General features: G+C 34.0%; 1 protein-coding gene across 1 annotated transcript in view; it reads right to left on the bottom strand.

The window, feature by feature from the left end:
- Window positions 1–16,808, bottom strand: part of LOC115444434 (zinc finger homeobox protein 3) — a 134,047-nt gene extending 117,239 nt beyond the window's left edge. Inside the window, exon 1 of the mRNA XM_030170213.2 lies at window positions 16,524–16,808. The gene's annotated coding sequence lies outside the window, so the exon portion shown is untranslated. The remainder of the gene's footprint in view (window positions 1–16,523) is intronic.
- Between the last annotated feature and the right edge of the window lie 414 nt (window positions 16,809–17,222).

The following is a 17,222-nucleotide window of genomic DNA, read 5'->3' as shown; positions in this document are numbered from 1 at the left end:
GTGACTCGGCCACTGCAAACACTGACACTCGATATTTGTCCAACTCGCGAGCTAATGGCGTGAGGTATCCGACACCGTGTTTGCCGTTGTAAAATTCACACGACAAAGCTACTGTAATCGACTGAAAATATTTACGAGCGATATATTACGCAGCGTTAGAATCAGTATTAACAAATTAGCTACCCGCACGCATAAAATGTACGGACCGAACGGGTATAACTTGACCGGGAACGCTTTTAAAATAAAATAATAAGGCAAAACGAGAGAAAAAAGGTACGTGAAGCCATAACTTCATTTTGAATTCCGTTCGGTTTGTTCCCGTCTGGGGCTGAATGCGCGCAGCAGGGGGCGCCATCGTTCTCACCTCGCGATGCGAGTGGTAGCCGATCTTTAATAAGTATCGATAAAATATGTCGATAAAATATGAATATTTATAAATATTTTCAATACTTACCCGCGCCTTCCGCCCGTACTATCTATGCATGTGAAGCGTTACCTTACGCTATGGAAGAAAGTTTCAAGTGCCAACTGTTTAGTGAGTTAAACTAACCGCCATTAAAATTGATTAATAGCTATCAAACTCAGTAGTGTTCGTTAAAACTCAGTACTTATTTCTATTAGATACCATAAATCTGACTATCACAATAATGTTATGGTCAGCCGCCTATTGATACCACTATTAACACGAAAATGGCAATAAATATGCATTGATTGTGGGCTCATGTCAAATATGTTTGTGCAGAACGAGTTTACAAATTCAATGCGATTGAATAATTCGCCTCTAAATTAATAGTACGTAAAGTGTCTCGGGACAGCACTAATTAATCTCTTGATGGCATTTCACATCAATTAACGGCCCGGTATCGATATCGTTACAAACTCTATCTTATATGATAATACATAGAGACGAATTTCCTTTGTGTTACATGTTAGTCTCAAGACACGTTATGAAGGCAGTCATAGTGTGAGGTCCACTTAATTCGAAGCTATTTTTCGTTTACAAAAGCTCTAACTATGAGAGAATACTTCAAAATTAAATGTCATCTGACAATAGGCACGGTTAAATATAAAGTGTAGTTTACATGATATGATCTAAGAGCCAAGTTTTCCGTGAGGCATGAAATTATACGTTTTTTTCATCATTTAAATGACGCCTTAATGTGGTCAAAAACAACGTACGGACGGGTATTAGTTGTTACGTATCTAATTGTGGCGGCCGCGTGGCATTACGTGGATACGACAATTAAACTGACATCGACGTTCCATTTTTATTTTAAATGTCTCATGAAGTTTGATACTAAAAAGGTTTTGTAACTATATTTTTATTATTTGCGTATTTTAAGTTTTTGACCGAGGCACGAGCATGATGTTTATATATAACTTAATACTTATGCTTTATTTCCGTTGTAATAATTGATCTATAACAAATTTCCATTAAGTCCCAAGTCCACTCTGATCACCGTAATACACCTAATTATGTTAAATAAAGATAAAACAGAAGGGCAAAACAATAAACCATATGAATTTATCTATCGGGCGTTTGTAATTAATAATGAACAATAAAACAATATTACGCCAATTAGGATACGATAAATACGGTATAATTAAGATAGTGACGTTAATACCTTAGATCAGTGGTGTGATCGGTGACGTTTAGCTGACATTCGTCAATTATGAACATATTATCTCTGTGTGACTTTCATGTTTTTGCCGAGTGACAGAAAATATGAAGACACCGTTTGATCTTTTCACTACATGTGACGTCACGCGTGTGAGAACTTCTATTCGAATTTTAAATTCAACTCATTAGCTAAAATTAATTTAGAGATACTGGCTGTTGACATTTGTCACAATTTTATGTTATTTTTAAAAATAAATATTCCAGGCAACAGTCATATCCACATTCAGCCTACCATAATCAAAACATGATTGTCGCTTCCAAATAATGTTATTTAATTGTGTCGGCCAGTGTTGACGGCACGACAATAATTACTTACCTCCGCCTTCGAAAATGTTATTAAAATACGATTAACATGCGCTTCGTGGGTCGGTTAAATACCTGAACGGTATAAATATATTTATTACATGTAATTTTTCATAATTTCCGTGATGCGCTGTGACTTTTTCAAACTATTATGATTTTGAACATTTTAAGAGTTGTAAAGTTAGACAAAAACGTTTTAAGCGAAGAGTACACGAGTAACGTATCACTCATATAGTTATATCATATCTGTTATTTATACCAATCATATATGATATGTATATGCCAATCCATTTATTCAATAGACTAAATGTCGCGTCTCTACCAATAATCATACTAATATGTCTGCAAGAAGTGTTCGATTCAGTTGAAAAGACTAAAATATATGGATATTTCAAACAAGTAAATGAAAGAAGTTCAAAGAGATAAGGTTGTAATTGCTGCGAGCGGAAATCAATAGCTTTTCCAACACTTAACTCAGATTGACTTTATATGGGGATAATTACTATATTAAGAAATGCAGTTTCAAATAAAAAAACACCCCAAGCGACTTAAGTAGATCTTGCTAAAAAATCTGCCTCACTTTTATATAGCCCATTAAATAAGTAACCACACCTGTTTCCAACAAAAAAGGTGCGTTTTAAGGCGGGAATATTTTCTAAAATAATTATCTTGGATATCTTTAGCGGCAGTCGACGCCCGGGGGTGCTATTGTTTTAAGCAAATTTTTATTGCTTTTGGCAACCCTGAACAATGGAGGCCGGGAGGGTAATTTCGTGAGGATGCTGCGCTCGCATGAACCCGAGGGACATGTGCATATGCTTTTTTATGCCTTTATTATATACTTTTTTGATTTTGCAGTGAATAATTTTGCATAATTAAGATATAGATAAGATTCGTGTACACTAACCCTAAGCAAGCCACTGTAAAAACTTGAATTAAAGCTCAAACAAATTGTCAATTTACTAGCTAGAATTCTAAAGGGACACAAACGAGTATCTCATAAGGAATGAATTTTAAGTGCATGATTTTATCATTTACATGTCCATGTAAGGCTTTTTATCATAGAATTACTAAAAAAACGTAATAACTATGACGCACTCGGATTAGTCCTTTTTAATATAAAATATACCGTATCAGTCGTGAAATAAAGCAACTTTCAGATTAAAGATGGATTATACAGATTCAGTAGACAAGTAAGAATCATCTCTATTTTCGATATTAAAACCAGACGGCCACTCCTTTAATACAACGGGCTTTTATTTTACACCATTCACGACACGTAACGAGGCCTAATATTAATGTGTAATTAAATCATAAACAAAGATAAAGATCGTCTACAAAAAATACCGCGCGCACGCTAATCTATGGTGATTTACAATTACTCGTAATTACAGTATTACGAACAACACGACTATTTAATCAAGACCCTTTATGATGATGCTATTGTATATATTTCAGGTGGCTTCGTACGTTTGTCGATGTTAATTGTCGGCAATTTTAATTATCAATAAGAACGAAAATTTTCGTTCGATTTATGGCATCACACAACAAATTAATGCTGATTACATTTATTGTTCTAGAAATTACAGATTGTAATTTTTGTATGAAGCTAGCGCGTATTGTTGCGCAATATCATGTGGGTTTTACGAGTAGAAGTTTTATTTGCATAATGCAATTTTGATGATAAGAGTTTTGTGCGATTGCAATTTTGCAGCATTGCCAAGGATAGACTCAGTTGGTTTTGTTTTGTAATAAAAAGTTTCTCTTGTATTATGTAATGTTATCAAATATGTTCAAATGAACATAATAGAATGTATATATAAAAATAAATCCCTATTTCCCTAGGTCACGCCGTCACGCATGAACGGCTGGACCGATTTCACTATTTTTTTGTTGTTGTTGTGTTTGTTATTGCCAGGAGAAGGTTTTCATGAAAGAAAAAATCAAAAAATTGCGCGGAAAATTAGAAAATTTAAGAAAACTTAATGAAAATAATAATTTTATATAACTTTCAATTGTTTGAAATAACTGTTAGCGATTGACAGAATGCGCGCTGCAAATTCATAGTTAAGACGGGACAACGTCTGTCGGGTCAACTACTTATAAATAAATACCAATACAATACACGCCTGTATGATTGACTTCGATTACAATCGTAAAAATTCAACGTAAACTATAAATTGATTAAACCGTAACTTTTTAAATTTAATATAAATTCACGAAATGATTAATTAAAGTGGATACTTAACCAATTTATCAGTAACGACATCAATAGGTTTTCAATGTACCTCGGCCCTTACACGTTAAGATCGTGTTATGTGCTGCATCATAGTTATTTCTGTACACAACAATAAAAGGGACCATTTATAACAAGCCTTACAAACGTCCACCACAATTGCAGCAAACACAAAACTTAATTAAAGTGACACTGCGCATGCATAATGAAATGATTCATACGCAATCGAGACGCGAAATTAAGCTGGATGCACATAGGTAGGCATTCAAGAATTTATGTGAAAACCATGGGACGGCAAACTGATTTAATTTTTTTTTATGTGTGCGGTAAAGTAGCTCCTGATGGTAAGTGGAGGGTTCGGAAGAACGTCGACTGACGAGATTACCCCTCGAAGTTGACACAATTATGCCGGCCTGTTAGATATACAGACTGATCCCGTAACGCGACACTTACATATGGCGGGCTTTAACACCTTGTGTACGGTGGTAGTTATCTGGGCGGGTATAAAGTATATCCAACCACCAGCAGAACCTTACCCTTTAGATACCACTATACGATGTATTTGTTACCATGTCAGTTTGATAGAACACTTTGAAAAACAATAATCGTGTATGAAAAGTCACTGTGACAGTCATCGTCACTGCAATTAACTGAAGTAGTCAGTCAGTGTTGACAGTACATTTTGAGCGTAAAAGTTCATCAGTATCGACATTTATGTAAACGAAAAGAAACTAATGTGAAACAATTCTATGCAAGTAATGTTGATAAGGCTACTTCTATCTAGACAACTTTTCTTCAATATGTTATCAAAATGTCAATTGGCACATTTCAATACTGGTTTGAAGCGCAGCTAGCGAGTTTTAAACCAAGCATGCATTTCATTATAAAGTTTTTGGAATTCGCTACTTTAAGGCGCCATGTTGCCGATGCAGTTTTGAGACAAGGGAAGACAAGCACATGTAGGTATTGTAAACGTAAGACGACTATACTTTTGTTAAATATGTCACAATCATTTTGTTTTGACACTCACTTTTTTATCTTCAGTATAATGTCTATATCGCTATTCCCATTGTCTAAATAAGACTTAGAATTATTTTTAATGCTACGGAAATTATGCTTACTCATAATCTTATTATGATTAATTATCGTGATAATGTAGATTAAAATATCAGTGACTAGATACTAATTAATACTATGGAATTTTAAAATGGATTATGTTTTACGTAAAATGTTTACATGAAGGTTTATATAAAGTATCTATTTATATTAATTAAGTATAAGCGCCATCTATTATGAGTATAGTTAAACTTTATTTTACCTAAAAATAGACTGAGTTATCAATTATGATTTATTTTTCAAACATGGAACGGATACTTTTTAATTTCAAATTCTTTTTTTAAATCGTTTGTTTTTGGAAGAATGCAAAACTGTTATTGTCGATGCCCATGATTGCACAGACGTGACAAATTACAGTTATTAAAACGTACGTAAAGCGTCTAATTCAAGCATTTATTGCCGCAAGACGATTCCGTCATACGTTTCACTAAGTAACGAGATTTCTTAATAGCAAACAATATAGTCATACCTATTTAGCATGTGACCATTCTAGGTTATTGTATACGTGTCCTTTGGCTTTTATTGTGTGAGGTATAAGGTTTAAATTTAGGTCGGGATAATCCTAAGTTTTTACTTAATAAATTCATGATTTCCGTAATGTAATTTAGTATTTTCAATGCAAGTCCAAATATATAACCTTATATAATACCTGTGAAAGAATGTCCATACTCTACTTGACGCCAAATCTTGTAAATCATGCAAATATTTCTCGCTAGAATGTAAATTTCTCCTTCCGTCACAGTTAGGTCTCGGTGCAAAACGCGTGGGACGCTGTCATAAACTGAAATTCCATTTATTAAGAGCTAGCTTGTTTTAGTAAATGTACAAGTTCAGTAATCAAATTGTTGTATTGCTTAATTTAAACATTTTCACTACATAACTAGTTTTGCTCGCGGTGCCTCCCGCATTTAATGTTGTTTCCAAGATACAAGGTTCTCTAGAAACCATGAATAATGTTGCTTTTATTAGTGAAATGAATCTTAGAATCAAAAAATTATTTATGTTGCTATTATTAGTGAAATCATTGTTAAAATCGAAACATTATTTCCAGATATAAGCACGATCAAACAAATTCTTTAGCTTTATAAAATAATACCAATAAAAAAAAGTAACTTCATTCATTTTTGTGTTCGAAAATTAAACAGACTATATATTCCATTTTTAAATTTTCAACATTTATTTACAAACGACAATTACATCACACAAATAGAATAGGTATATTGCCTCTTGACGTCACGCCCGCGTAAACGTTGCATAATAGATGCTGTGATTTTAATGTCACTTATAAACCCACGATGTGTCCGTATAAATCTCGACATTGTCCTGATGAGAGGAAATCAATATGCTACAGTTGCTACGCGTGGACATAGTTCGCTGATGTTAAGCGCCAACTAAGTGAAAATAAGGGCATTTTCAAATTAGCCGAAAAAAGTCGCGCGACTGCAATGCGACAGATTTAGCGGTTTTAATGTTTGTTAGAAAATAAATCTGCCGTGTAGCGTTAAACATTTTCAATTAGCTATGAGTTTTACTTGACTTATTTTAGGATTATGTATTCGTCTAACATTGCGCGTTAACGTCTGAACAACGGAAGTGTTGTCTTGTAGCCAATGACCGTTTATCGCTCAAGTGCCTATCGATTATTTAATAGCAAACATTGTAGATAACGTTTTGGGGTGCTATCGCTAATTATTGGAAGATAACAAGGTTTATTACTGAACTGGAGTGGGTCGACAATATAGTTAATCTAGCTGGCCATAGATATGACGGGGAATTCGATGACGGCACGTTTAGTTTCATAATATTTTAATTTATAATTATTGATTAAAAAAGTAATTAAGTATTTTTATATAAAAAAATGACGACTATGTTTTGCTATAACTTTACTATCTGCTTTGAAATAAATATGTGACAGCTTGTGGAAATCCTAAACATTTTTGGTAGAGTGGGCCGAATTGTCTATGACATGTAATTTTTCATAAATGCCATCTAAGCGTCATCTCCCTCAATATGGAAAATATGTCTCAAAGAAGTTATGCTTAATATGTGCAAAAATGTAAATCAAATTATTTTAACACTATATTAAACACAATTTCATTGAAAATCCGTCCATAATGTAGGTGTTTTATGAATGAATAACGTAAAATATCGCCTACAACTTTCCTTAAAAATATAACGGCTTTATCTCTATATCGATCAAACAAAAAAAAATACAAAATTTTAAATTAGGAATAGCCCAACGACCGCATTGGAAATTGCATTATATGTTTATATTACATATCAGTAGATATAGATAAATGAGCAATATACAACGGATTATGATGTTATCTAAGACAATATCCAGTCATTAATATATATTAAACCACAGAATCATGAACGTTGTGTACAAATTCTATTTATGTAAGTAAATTCATCGTGTTTATTGGGTGTTAACAGCGACTTATTCAGGCACGCGGTCGACATAAAAACTATTGTAGCTACGTAAAGTTTAGTTTACTTCGCAGTGTAGGAAGATCTAATCATTACGTTTCTTTAAACCGATGATGCATGCGATGCGTAATACTTGATATTTAATTATACAGCTAAACTCGATATATTAATTGATACCTAGAAATGTATTACAACAGCGGTATAATTAATGATTACATATCATGAATCATTCGCAACTATCAAACTCACTAAAAGGAGTTTTTGAAAAAGTTTTCGGGCCATTTTTCCAAGACGCGAAGTGCGAACGAGTTTCTCTCAGTCGGTCGTAGTACGGAATAAGGACAATGGTACGAGGCAAGTTCGTCGGCTGGCCTTGAGGAACCAGTCGGTCTCGTCCGAAACACCTCTGGGCAATTATTCAATAAAACAAAAGCACCCAGCGCGCCACGTTTACGCCACACCGATGGATATGCCCGCCGAAATTAATTTTGCGATGTAATTAGCGAATTTCACCTGCGCTCAAATTGATGCTTGGAGACCCTTCCAAATTTCATATTGATATTTTTATACTTTCCACATAAGATTTCCAGGAAATCGTTTGCACGAGCGCTCGAGACCTTATAAAACATTCTGGAGAATTAATTTCGAAATATTTAAATTAAAGGTACTGCATTAAATGTATGCGGACGGGATTGCATACGTTCGAAGTGATCATTATTTATTACATATTTAAATATTCCATTCAAACGCACATAAAAGCGAGTGATACGTTTAATAAATAACAGTTTTTCGTTAAGCACATGCTCGTTTTAGATACGTGTTAAGTATATGCATTATTTATGGGCATGTAACATGAGTTAGATAAGCCAAACGACTTTACATACAGACTCAAACTCACTCTATTATACACGCACGTGCGCAACAAAATGAGCCCTATTATCAAACCAAAGAGGCGCGCCGCGCCGCTGAAAAATGTACCACGAAATTTGATATGACATATGGTAAATCCTTTATAGTACTCATCGACTCTCCCGAAGGCATTGTGCGTGTTGGAAGCGCGAGCCGAATATTTCAAATGCAAATCGTGCCAGCACTATGAATGTAATAGTTTGTCGTGGCTTGCGCACGCGCCGACACCGGAAACAAATTATCATACCCATATAAAGCACGTACGAAATCTACGAAAAACTTATTGATGTCACTCAACACTGATAAATTGCGCTAAACGGGAAAATGGAACTAGAAAGTGGACGTTGTAATCTGTTGAGCACACAGCCGCCAGTTTGTACAACAATAAACAAGTCGGAACATTTGGTCACCGCCACCGCCATAGGAATTTTTATGCGATACCATTCTAGAATGGTAACGGTCGACGACGTTTCCCATTACGTTGTTTTTGTATTTATTAATTTATCATAAAAATAATATTTTACCGGCGAGAAAGGCACGTACCGACTCCGCATTGTCGGACGCAGCGTTGAAAATTCGGAAATCGATTTGTTTGCCGCCGCCGTGTTTGTTGACATTCGATTTAAACCCGAACTGATGTGGAGCGGAAATTTATGGAGCAACACTATTTTGAAAAATGATATAACGGACGCGGAATCATTGAATATAGGTGAATGATTCGGGTCATTCTTGAATGGACGGCGCGTGCAAATCTCTAACGGTGTCGCTTTGTTTTTTTTAGCTCCGATGGATTTTCGGACCTGTTTTCGAATTTGCACCCGTAGACTGCATAACAACGGGCGGCCTAAAAATCGATGACAAAAACGATATGAGGCATAGCTCTTATTTCGAAGGTAGGTCGGACGAATTTGATTAGATTATTATTTTATTCCTAAGTCACAAATGTTATCGAATCAATGACTAATTTATGATTTTGGGGAACAGTTATAATGGAAACCGTTACGTTATTTGCGTCATTTGATGTCGAATGACCTTTCCGTCAGTTTAACAACGGATAAATGAACAACAGACAATTATGTTTGACCCCAAATTAGAACCTTTGTGTGTGACACGGATCATAGATCGCAAACTTGCGTAGTGATGTGATGCAGATGATAAATTGATTACAAAGCATTTTTCTTTAAAAATAGTAAAACTGCGTCTACTCTTCATAGGTAGAAAATTTTGTAATAAATCTAATAAGACAAGAAAAACTCTTTTTGACGCTGGAAGCCTGCAAGAGTTGACAGGTTGTCTGGTGAAAATAGAAACGTGTATGGAGACCTTTTGCCTTTATCATAAAAATTACAAATTGGATTATACTATTAGATTTTAATATGGTATAGTTAATCATCTTTACCCACCAGTGGTGAAACGTGAAAATTTCCAAAAGGAAACCCGACAACATAACTAATATGCATAAATGAGGTCTGCAAATCGTTCTAAAGATTTATTAGATTCTGCATAAAGAATCTACATAAAGAAGGCTATTTATTGATATATTAAATAAACTCAATTGTTAATAAATCGTATTAAAATCTATAAAGACATGAAAACTGACCTAGTAAGTATTACATCGGCCTCAATAGCTTATCGAATGTTCCCGAACCGGGAACATAACACTAATTTTAAGTTAATTTATATCGACGTTTGAAAAGCTAATTGACTTAAGCGACACTTAAAAAAAAAAAATAGTATTAAAAAAAAAATCTTGGTTAATAAAACATAGAAAAAAATGCTGATTTAATTTTTTTTTAATCGATTTTGCTTTGTTTGTAACCTAGTGTCGGTAAAACATGTCGCTTAGGTGATTTAACCTTTCACCCGTCTAATTAATTTACACTCTTTTAAGACCAGTACATAATCTAGGTAAAGGTGTGGAACAGTTATACAAATGTCCAATGCATTCTATAACAAGCCTTTCAATATCTGAAATGGGTTGTATGTTAAGGCGCCATTGTCGCGCAATGGTATGTATTTAGGTGAAACGGCATCGTCCCGCGGGTCGCTGACTTGATATGGATTGTTTTTTTTATTCCATTGCAGATTTATTCCAGTTACTGTATTCTGTTTGGTGTCTAATGTGATTTAGGTGGGCTACCGAAGTGGTTCTCGTGATTGAATTAATATTTGTTTAATGTCATTCATGTATGAAAGCTTTCATGTGCCGAAATGATATATAAATCATATGTTTTAAATAATATTCTGAAAGTAGCTACTAATTAGATGTACAGTCAACCACAAAGGTACTTAAACAGTTCAAAAACTTACAACGCTTCTACAAATTTACTTCAATCTAAATATTATTTTATTTTTATCTCAAATCTTTGTAGTTTACATTAATGTAGACAAAACGGAAAAGGTTAAAGTCGATTTGAAAAATGGCATTAGTTTAGCTACTTTTGTGGCTGACTGTAATTATAAACTAAAATTTTGCAATGACTAGGTACATTAGATCTCAAAATTGTTAAGCTAATCTGCACTACTACAAAGGCAAAAATAAAACGCTAATCTATGAAAGTTAACATACGATGTTTATATTATAAAATGAATCAACATGATTTGCAATGTGGGTTATCTTTTACATTAGTCAGTAATGTTCCAAATCAATACTCAAAAATTCAAAGGAATTCTATACGTTATGACTTATTAGTGTTAATGTGTTCGCAGAAATCTCTTTGCTTGTTAAAATTATTTCTCATGTGTAAATTTAATATCCGGAAAAAATAGAAAACATCAAAGAGATTTTACATCAAATTGACAACAGACGCTATATTTCCTTTAAGTTTTATTATAAATTTATATAAAACTGTATTTATGATTAATTAGAGTTATTAACTATGTGAAAATCCACTATAAGTAGACTTCTATTTCAATAGAATAATTAGTGGGACAGAAACAAATAACAATTGATGCACGCCAGAAATTTAAAAAGGAAAAAACAAAGTTTTTTAAACAACAACATAACGTGGAAATCAACCGGTTATTGGTAAGTAATAAATAGTGGGCATATAACTGATAACTTAAAATTTCATAACACTGCACTGGTTTCGTCATGTTATGATAAAAATGCAGTCTCATGTACCTATCAAATATACTCGCTACAATGTCTTTTAAATTGGATCAAACAAGACATTATATTTCGGCAAAAATAGACAATGCAGCTAAAATGCAGACGAAAATCCCACCTGGTTAAACTTTAAAAAATAATTATCACTATTAAATGAATAGTGGAGGTATAAGTATTATGTTTATAAGTAGTAAGATAGTATAGAAGCTTAATTTATCAATACATCTCAACGTTCCGTCACCGAGGCTTATCTATGTGGAGCGGTTGATGAATCGCGCGGGTTTTCTCATAGCGATAAGCTTTAGTTCCCCTACCTACTCACAGATGGCGCTAGTTGTTCGCAGCGTTTGTTCACGTTTGCGGCTTTTTGTATAATGTAATAAACATTATTTATCATTAAATCGGTACAATTTATATATTTTTGATGTAAATATAGTCTGAATTACCTACATTAATTACAATATAATACCATACTTTATTTTTTACATGTTTTGCTATAAAAACAAATAAGTATTGTCATCGTAAAATAATTCCGTAGTCAATAGCAAACAGAGACACGATTCCAACAAACTCATAGGCAATTCTAAAGATTGTAAAATGCGATAAAAGTTACAAGGGGCGTATTAAGCACAATGTTTTGAACGCATTAAAATTGCTAATCGTCTCGTCTGTTTGGTTTCAGATCACACGTCGACGTTGTGAATTAAACAACAGTTAGGCACCCACCTAAATAATGTAGTGGGAGGTTAGAACATTATGTTTTTCAGTATAGGTGTAGGCGAAATTCTTTACAAATAATTACGAATGAGGTTTGTCAATAGAGGCGGGTAGACATGGTATAGATAAAAAAAAATACATTACAAATAAAATTTCTGAAGACAATAAGACTTGACATGACTTTTATCGATTTAAATGATTTCAATAACTTAGAGTTTTTATGAAACGTGATGAGTAAATGGAGGAAATATTAAAAGTAAAAGATTTTTACAAATAAAGTTTATATAACGCTGCAGAATAAAGATAAATTGATTCGAAAACGTGATACATTAATAATAAATGCATTTTAAAGGTTAATGGAAATGATGAATATAGCTCCATATTATTAATTCTAATTAATTAGTATTTCTTATTATTCACATATACGTTTTTTTTTATTTGAATGATGAGACGAGCTTGCCGTTCGCCCGATTGTAAACGATACGACCTTCCATAAACAGTAGAAACACCATCCAACACCTTGAATTACAAACTATTGTTTGGTATTTGCGCTCGCCATCCTGAGACATGAGATGTTAAGTCTCATTATGTCCAGCAGTTACATTGGCTACAATGTCCTTCAAACCGGAACACAACAGTGACTACCTATATAATTCCGAGTAATATATGAGTAAAACAACAAACATTATTAGATTTTATGATAGGTAGATAATTTTATGAGTAAAACTTCAAATTGGGATATATTGACAGTTTTAAACTACTATTTAAGTATAATATGAGAAAGAAATTCAAATTAAATGTTTTATCCTTTCCACACCGGACAATCCAAATAGTTTCCCAAATAAAGATTTTGTTAGTCTCTTACCAAGTTTTATCGAAGACCCAAGCACTCGATAAATATACATACTATATCAAACTTATTGTTATGTATTGTATTCGAAAACATGACAAGTTAAACTAGATATCCATACAAAAACACAAAACAATCGTTGTCAACGTGCTTTCTATTCATAATTAAGCATTATGCCTCTAAGGGAGCGCATTACCATAACATCGTCGGTGGCGCCATTGTAGTGCTATTCGCACCCACGCACCTAAATCAATTATCGATAATAACTGTTTGCGATCGATATCGATATGTTGTGATCAATCGCTTCACTAAAATCGGGCGGGAAAAGTTTTCAAGATGGCCGACGAATATTTTTATAATATTCATACTTACATGAATAGTAATGTGAAAAACTTTGCAGATTATTTGTATTTCATAAAAAGACTTTAGAACTTCTCTATTTATTTATATAATAAAAATAGACGGCTTGGCAATTTTTTATTAGATAACAAACATTGCTTATTCAATTTGCTTCTTAATATGTTTTTTAAAAACTACTAAGTTCCATTCTTCTGTTGCGGAATATCAATAGTCAATTGTTTTTAATATTCAAATCTTTCCATATAGTTATTTATTAGTTACTTAATGTGCAACCTTTTTGCAATCAAAATTATCGTTAAAGGATTAATAAACCACATTCGTAAAAAACAATCGACATTAATATGTTGGACATCCTTTAACACATAAAATATATTATTTGTTTAACTTAAAAAAGGTTGAGACATTATTTGTTTATGTTTTAATGTAAAAAGGACGTGTTTTCGACAAATTTGTTTATCATTACCTTTTTTATATTTCGATGTAGGCGCCGCGCTGTATCTAAATTATCGTTTTAAAAGCGTTAAGTTAAAATATTTCTTTGTGAAATTGCTTTTTTATAACAATTGGTGTAATAAGTATGTAAAGTATACCTATCGTATAGTTGTGATAAAAACTTGCTCAATCTAGAGACCTTAAGGAGAATTTAAAAATGATTAAATCAACTTCCGCGTATATATTTTAGTGCATTAATATTCGTGTTATTTTACGTTTCCAAACATTTCCACAGGTTTAATATGAATTTTCATAATCACCCTTGAAAATTAAATAATCTTTTAAACGTGTTTTAACGAGTATTCCGCATGTAATCTTTATGAAGCGTAGTTACCTACCTACGTACTTACTTACTACTTTGTCTTATCAACCTTTTTTATTGTATACAATATATATAAAAAACACAATAATTTATCTGTGATTATTTTATAAAATCTTGTAGGTATTTGACAACACAAATTATATTTATTATTTTTATGTAAACGTAAGTTTACCATACCGTCTAATAGATGGCGCTAATAGCAATGCAGGTATTATCTGTATTAACCCGCATCAGATAAATGTGCATTTGTATTTGATTACGACTTATTTTTTTTTAATTCCTACACCTGACTAGCATCTGTCAATATTGAGTTGCTGAATAATTTATGCGTCTAATTTTATTGAGCTTTTGTCTAATATGGTCATTGCTTTTATATTTTTTTTAATTATTCCATACCACTATTGAAAGCAATTGTTTATTTTCGTAAATAAATATTTTTAAAGTTATATCAATTATAAAGCTCTAATTTACACGATAAAAACCTATTATTGTATCCCTATTAATATTTCCTTTTCCAATATTTCTTGGTGTAAATAAACCTTATTATGAATCATATCCGTAACGTAATAAGGTATTAAAGGACTACAAGGAAATCCTACCGATTATAAATTATAATTATTAATTTCACGTAGGTATTGAAATGATTTGTCTATATAATTTGTTGTGGCAAATATGAAATATTCCTATAAGATTTGTACTGCACTTAGAAATATTCAAAAAGCATAAAAATATACATTTGAAAATAAATCTAACTACATTGGTACTTACATAGGTATTTCACGAGCATTGTATGACCAGTAAATAATCCGCACATTTCATTAGTTACTTTATGGAAACCACTTTATATTTTGGAAAATTGAACCTAAGCACCTTTTTATATCTCTTCAATGGAAAACTATGAATGCAAAATCTACGCGTCTGTTTTAAACTCAAATGACCAAACACAAGGAAAACTTCTGACTAGTACTGGTACCATAATCAAGTGACAAAGTCTAGTAAGTAAAAAAACTTCTGACTACGACATAGGTACAATAGAGCACGTACATATTCTGATCATTGAAATGATTGCTGTCTCTTAGTACCTATGATTAAGGATATGCCTATTAGAACCAAATTCCAATAACGGGTGCGGAATGTTTTCGAATTTCGAATTCAAATACATTTACGAAATCATGTTTTGTTTGATTAAAACACTTCGTGATATTAAATTTGCCAAATAAGATATTATTGTTAAAAACATAAAAAACAAAGTTATTAAATATGTCGGAATTGTTTTTTGCAGTTGTTTAAATAATTTATTGTACTCATAACTCGAAATTATTTATCTACATCATCTTGGTCCTATTTTGTTTTTGCCTACGGAAATCCGACGTGCATGAGAAAAGCTTTCATTATTTTTGTTATTTTGTCTACAAGTTATCTTATTGAGATCAAATAGGTGTTAAATTCGAATGCGCTGAAGATATTTCCAAGTTCATCTAATTTATGTAGGGTTTCAAGTATCTATCTGTCTAGGAATATAAATAATATCTGAATAGCTTATTTAAATAGGAATTTAGTAGCCATCACGGTATTATGTTTTTGAGCTCTAATAAGACTGTTTGTTTTGAATATATTTTTGGAGAGATACCGATCTGTTGGATTGTTGGAAATATTATTCGTTAGACTAGTTTCTACAGAAAGACTTGATGAGTGCTGTTTTGAATAATTTCTTACCCATTAATAGCTTCATAAACACTCAATAAAATCTAAATAGTAATTTGCGCCGGATTTACGACCGATTTCAAGTTAGGGAACAGTGTTTAGGTACCAAACATAGTTTGTTTTATGTCAAACTTTGCGACAATCTCGCGGCGCTCTACCGAGCGACACTACCAATTTTCTTGTCGAATTTGGCAAACATTTCCCAACCCAAACAATAAGAACTCGATTCGCACAGAATTTAAGCACAATACAGATAGTTTCCTATTAGAAAAATATGAAAGAAAAATGTGTAACCTGTTAGCATCGCCTGCGGAACGCAGCTAAACTCGCAATAGCGGCATAGCACGCAGACACTATACCACTTGTCCAGTATCCAAAACTCGCTCAAACAATACGCAACACTTGAACAGGAGTCAGTCAGAGCACATATAACTGCGTCGTGCACACCGAATAAACACGCACTGCAACTGATACTGTCGGCGGAGCGGAGTTGTGTTGTGGGATGTTGTCGTGGCGAGCGGCGCGACACAGCACACTCGACGGTCACCGGCACACTGCGCGGCCGGCGCGGCGGCCCCCCGCCCGGCGCCGCGGCCGCCCCCCGCCCCGGCCGGCCCGCGCGCCCGCCCGCGCCGCGCCGCCCGCCGCGCACGCACCCCGCGCGCGCCCGGAGGCGGGGCCGCGGCCGCCCGAGCGAGTCGCGCCGATGCCGAAGCTTAATTACGCAGCGGGGCCGAAGCGGGACGGCGATAGCGAGTGGGCGCGAGCTATTAGCGCGGAGAGCGGGACGACGCTCGTCTTAAGTATTTTGTATAAGTAATGAGAGGCGAGGCGCATCTCCCGCCAATCTTTAATGTTGATTGCGACCGCCGCCGCCGCTGCCGCCGCCGCCGCCGCGCCTCTCCGTCCCTCATTAACGCCGGCCCCGCCTCGATTTAATTACGCGATGGTTTAATTGCCGACGCGGTCGGTCGCGGGTCGTTTTTGCGCGGA

This window comes from Manduca sexta, chromosome 15 (genome assembly GCF_014839805.1).
Source record: "Manduca sexta isolate Smith_Timp_Sample1 chromosome 15, JHU_Msex_v1.0, whole genome shotgun sequence".
NCBI classification, from domain to species: Eukaryota; Metazoa; Arthropoda; class Insecta; order Lepidoptera; family Sphingidae; genus Manduca; species Manduca sexta.
Note: the sequence above shows the minus strand (reverse complement) of the source record. Positions and strands in the feature narration are given on the sequence as shown.